The sequence below is a fragment of the Pseudonaja textilis genome, chromosome 1, assembly GCF_049901715.1.
Source record: "Pseudonaja textilis isolate UNSWEBS1 chromosome 1, rPseTex1.2, whole genome shotgun sequence".
In the NCBI taxonomy this organism is placed as follows: Eukaryota; Metazoa; Chordata; class Lepidosauria; order Squamata; family Elapidae; genus Pseudonaja; species Pseudonaja textilis.
The window spans coordinates 64,022,407-64,035,844 of NC_141990.1; positions in this window are offsets into that span (position 1 = coordinate 64,022,407).

Genomic DNA, 13,438 nt, shown 5'->3' on the forward strand with positions numbered 1-13,438 from the left:
GAACTACAATCTGGATCTTCCACTCCTGATTCTCCCTCTCTCTCTCCTCCCTCCCTCTCTCTGTATAGTGCACTTAAGTAACATATGGATTTACATATCATGCGTAACATTCAGTCAATTAAAAATCAGCCTATGATCTCTCCTAAACTTTACTTCTTTTTTAAAATTACTTTCATATTTATGCTGAGCAAAGAACAGTTCATTTAGATACAATTTAATGATAACTGAGTTTCCTATCTTCTCTTCCTTAAAGTTCTTAGCTTGTAAATAATAGATTGTGCAGCAAGAGAAAGGAAACTACTGGTTATATGCAATTGAATGAATTTACACCAAAAATATGTTTTGCAAACTATAGCAAGTAATCACTCTATTTCATTCTGCATTGTTCAGAAATCACTTTGAGCACTGCATACAATATAGGGCATCACATTTTGTGAAAAGTTCAGACAAATTGGAACAGATTCAGAAAAGAGCAAGAGAAGGGTGGAGAGTTAAGAAATTAAGTGCTATTATGCAGAGAGCTTGAAAGACCTGGTTATTCTTCGCTTTCAGAAGAAAAGCCTGGAAGGGGATATGATACAACTCTTAACATACTTGAAAGGCTTAAGTAAAGTTCAGGACTTTTTCTTGATCCAGATGGCAGGGCATGAAATAACGGATTGAAGTTACAGGAAAATGCCTTATGTTATGGTGGACCTGTTAAATGGGAGGAAAGGAGAAGAAAAATATATCTTATCTTGAGAAACTAAAAACCAGACACTTAGAAAGTGGGTCCTGATACTGTATTATTGCATTTATACCCATCCTTTTCTCAGAGACTCAAGGGAGCATAGATACTGTCTGATCTTAGTTTTCCTCAACTCTTAAGAGCTGTGACAGTGTTATCTGAATTGGATTGTGATCTGCCCATTCATTAGGTAAAATTTCAATCCCTGATGATGAATGGATGAATAGATGAAGGAAGGAGGGAGGGAAAGGAGGAAGGAAGGAAGGAAGGAAATTTGCAAGAAATTTTAGTTCCATTACTAAATACCAGTGTATGTGGGAATGACCTTGGGAGGTGGGAAAATAAATGGTGTCCAAGGAAGCATCACAGAAGGGAGGGAATAATCCCCAAGCTACATAATTAGTTGAGAAAAGGATTCAGAAGGGCTCCTTCCTAAATTCTCAGGTTATAAAGGAGACAGCCAGATTCTGTTAAGGTGGTAGCCTTACAATTAGCTCATCTGGTCATGCTTCCTGTCTGGTCTGCCTGGAAAGGCTGACAGTAGCTGAGCAGTGAATGATTTTACAGATGAAAGTGGTAGTGCCAGTATTAGTCTTTTCAGAATAACCTAGATTTACCCTGAACATTTCAAAAATAATTCTGTCATAGTAGAGGAGAAGCAGAACTAAAAAAATAAATAAATACAGAGCTTGTGTCAAATAGTAAACATATGTGATGGAAAAGATGGATAAAATGGTTGTTTATGGTTATTTAATTATCTATTATTTAAGTCATATTGCATTCACATGGAAGTAAATAAAATTGTGTCTCTTATGATGCTTCCTAGAAGTACATAATCTAAACAATCCCGTCTTATGATTGCTTATAAGTCACTTGCAACACTTGATCCCATAAATTTGACTGCTGTACTATAGTTGTGGATGTATGGATGCTAGCAACAGCAATTTTATTGGATTGCATTTGTACAAAAATCACCCAGTGGATTTCACTATGATTTTCCAGTTTATCAGACCTTTGAGAGGCCTATTCCTTGAGAGTTTAAGGTACCATCTGTTAATCTTAGATGCCCATAATGAAAAATGCAATTGTCCACTAAATAATTATGACAAACATATCTTGAGTAAATTTCCATCCCTTTCATTTCTTCTTTGGGTGCTTTGTAAATCACAAACAAGTGAATAAAGGCTGATTAGCAATACTGAGCTAGATGTATAGCTGAAAGTTCTAGACAGAGATTTTTTCAAATGCTATGGCAGAAATGGAATGTGTTTTCAATAACTACATTTTGTTGCCATTCATTGTCATCAAAGCAAAAAAGAATGTGCTGGAGTAGCATTTCCTAGGTTGGTATCCTCTGGAATTGTTAATCTTTAGTACATCTCACACAGTTTCCAGCTAGCTCCAAATGTGCCTTACTTCTCTAGGTGATCTCTGACAATGCTCTATTTCCAGAACTAAATTGGAAACTGTACAATGATCCTACGCTTCTGTTACACCAAGTGGTCATTATTCTAGGGATGAAAAGGAAACCATAATGTGGTTTTTTAATCTTGAAAAACCAAGTGGACTTCATCATGGCAAGGCAACATTGTTTGAGTTTGTTGACATTCATTGTACTTGTCAAGGAATTAATTTTTTTAGGAAAGTTCTGTAAAATCACAAGAATGGCAGGAAAAGTTTGAGATTATTGTGTGGGGAGAAAAAACACAACTGGAGGGTTTTATATAACTTTCCAACAAAAGTACACATGTTGTAGAAAGGTGTATTTCAAATTTCTGAAACAAAAGTAGGGGGAAAAACTAGACACATAAAGCTTCAGCCAGAAACAACACAAAGGATTACATGCCTTTATCCATAATTTATTATTTTGTATTTTCCTCCTGCATGAAATACCATGTCCAAGATTATCTAAAGTACCTTTCTGAAGCCCCAAAAACAAAGAAAAGTAAAGAAAAATAGAGCCACTAGACATTAATCAGAATTATATTCAGGTTTACCTTGAGGTAACAACTGTATAAGAATGATTAATTCCCTTAATTTGAATTTAAATAGAGAATAATTGGTCTAGTTGCCAACTGTATCTAGACAATCCCTAAACAGTGTTGAAGGATTCATAGGCAGCTGATTAACAGTAGTTTTATCTTGTAACAATGCTGAGTGTAACATGGTAAAACATTAACAATTATGCCCCAAAGTTTTCACTCCAGTGCTAAGTTCATCTCCTGCTGGATTCATGGGGATGTCAGGGCAGAGGATCAAAACCTGGGTCTGGAGCTTGTTGAATTCAGTCTTGGAAAATGTATGACAATTATACCACTGAGATCCTATCCTGTATTTAAAAGCTTACTCTGAAAAGAAAAGCCAATTCAATCCAACTGTAATTTCTCCCGTTTATTTTTGTTCCATCTTCTTGGTGAAGTACCTGTTTACCTGAAATATGATAGAATGGGGTAAGAAAGGAACATACCCTAAAGATACAAATAGTGAACATATTGTCACTAATGCTGATCTAAAATGATCGACCTCCTGAATTTGACAAAGAGAAGGATGGAAATAATACAAAAATTAAAAGAGGAACAGGCAGTCTCTGAGAATCAGACACAATTGAATGGAAATAATAATAATAAAAAGACTTTATGGTCCACAGGTCAGAAAAGAAGGTATCTCTTAAGGTCATTTGAAAAAGGGTTTTCCAGAGCATACATATGAACTGGTGAGAGAATGTGAACAATTTTTAAACCTCATCTGAATTATATTTTGCTGGAATTTTTGGAAAAATGAAGAAAGTTTCAAGTATGGATATAGTGTAAAGTTTTATAAAAGCTGAATCTGAAGATTATACCACTGCTGTGATTATAGAGTACATAGAAATATAGAACCCTCCATAATATCTATGCACCCTTAGCAAACGAGACACCAGCAGAAATCCTTATTGCATTTAAAAATCTGAATTTTTGAACAATTCCAGTTTTACTGATTTCCTGATAATGAGACAGACGTAGTCTTTTATTTTGTCTCAGTGATGAATTTATCATAGCATTGTGAATTTGGAGTCTCTATAGATCTAATCCTCAGAGGCAAAATTATCTCCAGCTCTTTAGATTTTCCTTTCCCTCTTTCCTTTCTAAGTTTTGTGCACGGTGTCTCTCTCTTTCCACTGAGTAAGCCCAGGGTGGGATTCTAACAGTTCACACCTATTCGCTAGAACCGGTTGTTAATATTCTAAGTAGTTAGGAGAAGAAATTGTTAGAAGAAATTACTAGCCTAATCCTGTAAGGAAGGCAGGAAGGAAACATTCTGCTGTTGCTTATAGAAACTGCCTCTCTGTTAACCCTTATTACATTCTTGGCAGGACTAGACTTCCTGTCTCAGGAATGTCTCTGGAGTTTTTCTCTCCTCCTTTGCTGGTACTTTGCTTGTGTGGAGTGACCATTCAAAGTTACAATAGCACTGAAAAAAGTGATTTATGACCATTTTTCACACTTACGACTGTTGCAGCATCCCCACAGTCATCAGAGGCCAGGTGAGGAGATGCGTGCCTCGATGTGAGTGATATTGAGTTGGCCATGCCCAGCCAATAACATGACCACCAAGCCACACCCACCAACTAAGCCACGCCCACAGTACCGGTTGTTAAAAAATTTGAATCCACCCCTCAGTAAGCCCATTTGTTCAAGGTCTGTAACCATGCTTATGAGTTCATTTAATTAATATTATAAAATAAACAATATTCTTTTCCTATTTATTACAGTATATTAAACAAGTGTATTTGTTTGCACATCATGCAGTTTTTAAGTTACATGAATTTTTTGAGGAAACTAAAGAGGCAATTTACTTTTGAAATCAGTTAATGTCAGCAGGTAAGACAGATTGGAAGCTGATGGGCTGTCAGGTTATATAGTAACACCAATTTATGTTTTAATTGTGATGTTTTATTGACAAGACAGTCAGAATCCTTAATTTGCTTCTTTGCTCAAATGCTCGTTCTGCTCATTTTGACCCCTGAAAAATATGCCTGTGACTAGGCTCTGGCTCAAGCTTTCTCTTCTGACCTATGGACCATAAAGGTGGTGTGATGGTATTTCAGTAACATTTCACTCCCTTTAAAACAAAACAAAAAAAAACCCAGAAAGAGACACTTTTCCTCATGAATCTATTCATTTGCCTTTGTTAGCTTAAAAAAAGGCATGGATCCACCCATGTTTATGAAAGAGGAAGGTCTTTGACTAGTTCTGGTGATTACACAATCAGTTGGTGTTCTAATGCTTTGTTCAGTATTTAAGTTAATCTGTTAATCAATGTTGCCCACTTTCTACCAAAGTAAAATAAATAATGTACAGTATATTGCAGTGGTGGGATTCAAAATTTTTTACTACCGGTTCTGTGGATATGGCTTGGTGGGTGTGGCTTGGTGGGCATGGCAGGGGAAGGTTACTGCAAAATCCCATTCCCTCCCCATCCCACTAACCTGCTTTCCAGCTCCATTCTCCTGTGCAGGGCAACAAAAGAAGACCCAGCCGATCAGCTGGGATTCAGAAGGCAGAGAATAGATGGGGGCGGGGCCAGTCAGAGGTGCTATTTACTGGTTCTCTGAACTACCCAAAATTTCCACTACCGGTTCTCCAGAACTGGTCAGAACCTGCTGAATACCACCTCTAGTATATCATGTTCCTGTAATAAAATTGTGGCTTGATTTCATCTAATGCTTCTAGTATTCAAAAGGCTTATTTGAAATCTTTACAACAGCAATGTAAATTAGCCAGCTATCCAACATCTGTGACTTAATCTATCTTTCTTTTCCCAATATATATGCTATCATAAAGATAGTGAGTGATGTAGCCTCCTAGATAAAAACACGTTGTTTTCTCCATGGTGAGACACAGATGACATCTACTTCTGCATGAGTGTCACCTCTAAAGTATCTATGCATGAAGTGTTGTATATACCAATTTTATGCCACTAAAAATCCCAGGAGTCAGTGTCCATAAGGGAAAGATTTTTCTTCCCCCTATCTATATAGAACACAATGAAATGAATACAAATAGGTGAATTTTCTTTGACTGTATTCATTCCATCACAAGTAATCACAGGTCAGACGACCTGCCAGTTTCGTGATTACTCAAGCATTAAAATGGTGCAGTCTCCAGCCATTCCTCTTCAGGTTCATGTACTGTCTACCAGTTCAAAAATCATCATAACTAGAGAACTGAAGGGACATCAAAAAATTGCATACAAGCAGGTGCCAAGTTATGGTTCAGGTAGGAAAGGGGAAGGCATTCTTGGTTAATGTGTTGGTTGATTTCTTTCTCTTTTTAAAAAAACAAATTTTATTCAGTTTTTCACATAAAATCAAAAAGCTCTTATTAGTGGACAACATATTTCCAGGTCATCACTTTTACATACAAATTTGACAATAGTTATACATTCATATATGCATACTTAATTCTATTATTTTCCATTTTCCATTCCAAACTTTCAGAAAGGAGAGAAACAAGCAAATTCATCCTAGTCTCTTACATTAATTTCAATCCAAACATCCTTTCATTTCATTTCAATTGTTTCAAATATAATCCTTTGATATTTATTTTAAAAATAAAAAATAACAATATACGTTTGCCTAATAAAAAAAAGTTACCAATGTCTCTCCTTCCTTTTAATAGTTTGTATTAGCTTAGTAATTTAAATAGTTCTTTAATCTGTCATATTTTCTTTCCATCACACATTCTTTCTATAAATTCTAGATTAATACAAGTTTTAACACAAAAGAAAAAGAAACAAGCATAAGTTTCCCCTCTTTTACTGCTTTGAGTGTGACACTTCAGTGGTTAAAATATACCTTTATTTCTGGCTTCCGGGTTGAGCCCTCCTCACTGACGGACCATAGATCGCGACTTCCACAACTATGGTCCATGCTCTTTCGTTGGAGAGCCCCGATCATTGCAATTAGGGGCTGAAGCTGCCTTGGAGGGGCGGTGGAGTAAGGGGAAGCCACAAGCCAGGTTGAGGGGAGCTGCATCTCCCCTCCTGGGCTTGGTCTTTTTCCCCCCAAAGATGACTGAAGCAGTGGTCCAAAATGGCCACCCTGAAGAGGAGGACTCAGCTGGACTAAGATTTGTGCAGGAGTGAAGAAAGAGGTGGATAACATCTGAGCCGGGACAATTAGGTGAATCAACTAAACAAAAGTACCCCGGGATTAAGGTAACATCGAACTTTTAAGAAAAGAAAAGTGAGCGGCGGAAATACAAAGGGACAGGAAAAAAATAAGAAAATAATTTTGACAGCTAAGCGAGGCTTTGAACCAGGAAAGGAAGAAACCGGAACAAAAGACTTAATTAAATTGGACTAAAATATTTTGGCAATAAAAAGGCATAAAATAAAGCTGGACTTAAGATTGTCAAATAGTAATAATAATAAAATTTACAAATTGGAGACTGGATTGTGCTGGAATATTGAGGTTCAAAAAACCCTAAATAATAAGATAGGAGAAAAAGGTGAAGACTTTGTAAAACGGAGAGTGCCATCTTCTGACAAATAATTTAAACTCCAACAAAGGGAAATCATCCTGTTTCTGTATGAACTTATGTCGATATAATGTTAAAGAAATATTGAAACAAAGTAAGAATTTTAGAAAGTGAAAGCGGAACCAGAATAAAGAAAAAAGCAAGGAAAGACTGCTTGCGGAATTGATTGATGTTTTTGGTATAGACCCTGGGTTGGAACAATTGAGAACTTTAGAAAATTTGAAGAAGAAAGAAGGAAAGTAAAAGTGTGTTTTGTGGACTTCAACGATTATAAAGTATAAGAGTGTGTAATGATGATATCTCTTCGGGAATTAAGAATGGAACTTAAAAATATGAAAGAATTACTACAGGAAAGAGGCGAATCACTTTGCTCTGTGTTAGAAGAAATGGAAAGGGTGATTGAAGAACAAGAAGAAAGAACTTCAGAGGAGGAGGAGTCTACTCAAGGAGAAGCCATTTTAAATAGACAATTAACACATGAACACTACAAAGATGAGTGCTGGTTGATTTCTAAGATACAGGGCAAAATAGCTCATGCTCTCTTCACAGAGTCCATCAGTCTGAGATTTGAATTTTACCTCTGTGTTACTATGGCTCTATCCTCTAAAGACAAGGAATGGCTCAGGGACTGAGAAAGCATGTGCTACTCATAGGGCCAACTGATTTTCCAATAAATGGTGGTAATAGGTAGCAATAAAGTTATTAGCACTTAAAAAAAACCCTTTCATTTGTTCTTCAGGTGACTAGCTTGGAAACAGATGCATTGGTTTGATTGGTTCCAGTGGCCACCATTTTGAGTCCATCACAAACCTCTGGGCTTTGAGATAGCATTACTAGATAATCCTGTTTTCAAGAATCCCTGCACTAGAGAATGTAACTTGCTTTATTATCTAGCCGAAGCCTAGAGAGACTTTTTTTAAAAATGAAAAATATTAAGATTCCCAACTGTAGAAGATCTCTTACTATTTTCCTGTCCTTGGTGCATGCCTGTGCCAAGTCCCTTAAGAAATTAACTGAAATGGAAAAAATGATAAAAAAGCATATTGACTTGAAACCAGAGATATTTTTGTTGGGCATTTTGCCAGATCAATATAATAGAGGGAATGCATATTTGATTTTGCATGTACTGACTGCAGCTAGAATTATATTTGCGCAACAAATGTGGAAATGTGAAGAGATCCCAACAGATAAAATTTGATTAAAAATATTCAAATGTGCAGAAATGGATAGGCTAACACTTATAATCAAGGAAAAGAAGGAAACTGAATACTTTTTGACTTGGGACTTATTTTATCAATGACTAGCTGAAAAAAAAAAACAGCAGCTAGATGCAGGGAAATAGATAGATAGGATCAGTGATATAAGAAAGACATGTTGAATTGGTTAAGTAAATTATATTATTATTATTAATAACATCAATGTAATGAATATTGTTGTAAACATCTTGATTATTATATCCTAAAAATATTGTACGCAGACAACATGCTGTTCGATTGAAATTGGAATTTGTATATGCTATAAAAATAAAAACTTTGAACAAGAAAAAAAAGAACTAACTGAAATTTTGATGTTTGCAAACAGTTAAAATGGAAAAATCATCAATCCACCACATATGATAAGACAAATTTTCAGTTAATTCTTAGGAGACTTGGCATTACATGCAGCATGGATAGGAAAATAGCAAGATCCTCTTGTCTAAGTGTCACTACTAATATTTTAAATTGACAACACTGTAATGGTGGTGATAGGAAAATGTTTTCATAGTATTTTGCTTGCTTGCTTGCTTGGCTGCACAGTATTGCTATCCCGAAGTTAATGTGAGCAGTAATTTTGTATCTATTGGAAGAGAAGCCACAACTCTGAAAATAATTGTCTCCTCGGGGCATTTTGGGTCTCCCACTAAATGCTTTGTAAGACCAGTAGCTTGTCAGAGAAGTTATTAATTTTCATGAAAGTCTGGAACAGAGGAAGGAAAGTGAAAACAGCACTTCAGCTTCAGTAAAAGAGTTTTCACCAGAAGATATTGAAGAGGATTTGCATTTTCAGTGTCTAATTTTTGATGGAAGAATCTAGAAAGTAATTTGGTGTTCATTGCCAATGATAAGATTCATACTAAATATTGAGAAAGAAAACAAACAACCAATCTTGCACAGAGGTAGCAATTCTGCTGTTTGTGTTTAATTTCGAAGTCTGCTTCCTGCTCTAATTGTCTGAAATTTATATTTCTGTTTCCCAAAAAATGTAGAAGGTGATACCTGAATTGATTACTGCTAAGTGGGTAGTATCCTAAGTCCAAAATTTGGCTTGTAAAACTGCATGAAGTTTGAACATGTACCTCCTGGAGACCAGTACTAGGCTAATTAGAGACTATATATAGTGTTAGAAAATTGTTAGTTGGGAACTTTGATGGACAGCTATGGAATGGCAGCAGAATTCTCAAAAATAGAATTGTGAGCATGACCCAATGGGGAGAAGGGTGTGGTGGAACTTGGGGAATCTCGTGGCTTAAGACTAATCCACACTACCAGATTGTCATGTTGTTAAGTAGAAGCCAACTTTTTCAGAAAGCAGGAAGGGATGTCATCATCCTGTATTCACCCTTTGATCATTGTGAATGTGCATTTTCCTGCTTTACTTCCAAAATAATGTTTTTCTATTTCTCTCATTGCAACTGCAGCTGTCTAGTTTGTCTACATTATCTGGATTTCTTCTAGGGCAACCACTGAATATTTGGCATTTTCCCTGATTTTCCTGAGTAACCTTTGCTGTAAATGCTATTCTAGCAAGTCTTTCTTACTAGCATAATGGTTATAATATGTGTCTTCCATACAGAATATCCCCAGATTGAAACACAGCATGGTTATTTTTTAATTCCTCCCCTCCCCCCACAATCTCCTACTTATCTGTTGGTGGGGTTCCCCACCTTTTTTTCTTTTAATAAGTCTAACCATATACAATTCAACTTTATTGTTGTTGTTTTGCTTGAGTCAAACCACCATGAGAATATGACTGGAACAGCATAGGTATGCAGTGTTGATTTGCCCTTTGAATGTGACTTTCTCCCTAAAATTGTTCTTTCTTATTTACCATTCATCTCCAGCCACAACTGGAACTGACTTTTCAGCCAAAAACTATTTTCAAACAAACTTGCCTCTTTAAAGTACCTTATTCCATTTTTTTTAAATAAGCAATAACTATCACCAATTCTCATAATGCTTCTTGGAATCAGTGGGCTCCAGTGTGGACAGTATTTCATCCACAGATCTTGTAATAATTACAGTAAATAATAACTGAAATGACCATGGTGGTGGGTCAGTGGAAAATGCTATGATTTGCATTTGGAAGATCACACTTAAGATTCAAGCATAACATCACCAAGAAGAAATAATGTTTCAGCAATCTGCTATCAGGAAATACTGAAAGCACCATCTTAACAGGGTGGCTAATTAGAAGGCACATTCCTATGCTATTATTACAATCAAAATCATTCCATTTGAATAACTGATGAAAATCATGGGGGAAAAAAGTTCCCCAAAGAAAAAAATTAGTGGTGGACATGGATCAGAGACAATTACATGAAGCCTAATGGTATAGTATCCTTCAACCTCTGCAAGCAACCAAACAAGCAAGGTAATAAATGAACTAAACTGTGCCCTGCATTGGCATGAAATGCAGTCCATTGGTCTTCCATTGGAGAGAGAAATCCATATGTAGTGAAAGGAGGGTAGAGTTTCCATGACTGTCATGATGCTTAAGTAGCATGATGCCTATGCACCATTCGGGGTCTGTTGAGGTAATTCCCTGTTAGAAGAATGAGTGCATACAGGGAGACGTGGTGAGAGAAGTGAAGAATAACACACACACAGCACACAGATACACTGTACAGTTAATGTAGGTTTTACTTCCAATAAACGTTTAAGCACAGTCCAAGATAAGCAGTCCAAGTCATTCACAGGTAAGGCAATCAGTGTTCAGTTCAGGGATAATCCAAATATCAAAGTGCAGTATCAAAAACAGTTCAGTAACAGACTTACATCAACGATCAGTAACAGTCATAAGGAGGAATGGCAACTCTCTCCAACAGAAGAAACAGAGACTCACACACTCACTGAGACTGAAACACACACTCCTAACAACCCAGGTTTCTGGCTCCATCTTATGGCCATTTGAGAAACCACACCCAATTATAATTTTTTCATTTTCTTAAAGATACAGTATTAAAATGTCTATCCTAGTTTATATATTTCCAACCCAAATAACTCTTAGGTGACTTATATTCCTAACAGGTCCTTGCAATTTCAGGCAATTAAGATTGTGAGGCCTATAGTCATTTTACATGGCAAATTTACCTTCCTCCTCTCTCTTTTCTCTGAGGTGAGTTGATGGCATTTTAATTTTCCTCCAAACTTTGGTGTCCCTTGAGTTGACTCTTAGTTTGGCTTGCTTGCTCTGCTATACATTTTAACATTTCCTGATTGTGAATTCATTTAAATTTAGTTCAGATCAGTCAAGTCTCTTTAGCAAGGAGGAGCTGCTGCAACAGATAAATCATAAAAGCATATGAACTTTTTAATGAAACCACTACTTCTCATTTACTTCCCCCCAAGGCATTTCATCCATATCTTTCCTGTTCCTCCTCCATTTGACCATTTACCCACAGGTGCACAGATTGCTTTGATAAAATGCAAATATTCAAAAGAGAATAACAATAATAATAACAGAAACTTAGGCTTAACAAACACCACAGTTGTTACCAAAGCCTTTATTTAGTGTGCTATCCACTGGCATCAGAATTCTCGTTACTTTCAATGAATATTCATCAGCGCATTAGTGCTGGATGAATTCCCTCTAGTTCAGTGCTGAGAAATACTCAGAATGCAGCTATTTCTTTGCCATAACTTTATTGTTGAAATAATTGTACATGAACCTTGATTCCTTTTGTAATTCCTAAATAGTGAGCAGCATCCATAAAGATGTATTTCGTGACTAATCCTTAAAGAGGTTAATATTTAATTATTTGCAACATTCATGAGCCAGCCCATCCCCCAGGCTTCTCTGCTTAGTTGAGAATCCCACAAAGTTAAATTTAAATGTATCATTTAAAATAAAAGAAAATACAAATTGCAATATAAACGCCTTAAGGAGCAGAGAAATTCACAACGTTGCTAAGTGCGATAATCTTACATTAAATATTTTTACAAGTAGTAAAAAGCCTACATAAAATAATAACATCCCCCAGTGATTTGGGTGACTCTTGCCCTGATAATGTTCAGGAAGCTATTAATGATCTGGCTATTTTCTTAAGCTCTAAGACAGAATGAAGAATGAGTGGTGAGGTGTTGCTGTTGGGGTTTTTTTGTTTTTTGTTTTTGGTTATATATTGTTTTGCTAAGTACTTGGGTTTTTTTCTCTTTTGTGTTTCTTTTAAATTTACTTTGTAATTGTAAGCCACCCAGAGCTGTTGGGAACAAAATGTCCTATGCATTATACAAGCAAACAAATAGACAAATAAGCAGACATTAACTTTAAGAAGAGAAAAATGAAAACTGAGTAGTCCTTAAGAAATGTGATTACAGATATCCCATGATTGACAAAACGAAAGAAAGAAAGAAAGAAAGAAAGAAAGAAAGAAAGAAAGAAAGAAAGAAAGAAAGAAAGAAAGACGGGTGGGAGGGAGAGAGAGAGAAAGAGAGAAAGAGAGAGAGTGAATGAGAGAGAGAACAAGAATGAGAGAGAGAATGAGAACCAAATAGTAAACTGAGGAGAGCAAATGGGAATGGGATCTTTTTTCCTGCATTATCTTCATTTTTAAGTATTTCAGAACTATATTCACAGTGTTGGATTTTTGCATTTTTTCTAATGTAAAGGAACAAGGAGCAAGAAATAACCCTACAGACTAGCACTAATTACAGCAGCCATGAAGACCTTGGAAAAGATATTCAAATGTCATTATTTATCTATACCTACAAATATTAGAACTATGCAAACCATAGTATTCTTATGACACTCTATAGAAGCAAAAGTTGGACTTTGAAAGAGTAGGATAGGAGTAGTATTAACACTCTGAACTTTGATGCTGGAGGAGACACCTGAGAATACTGTCATGAGAACAAATAAATAGATTATTAAACAAATCAACATAGAATTCTCACTCAAGGCCCAAATGATGTGTATCAGGACATGTCATTTC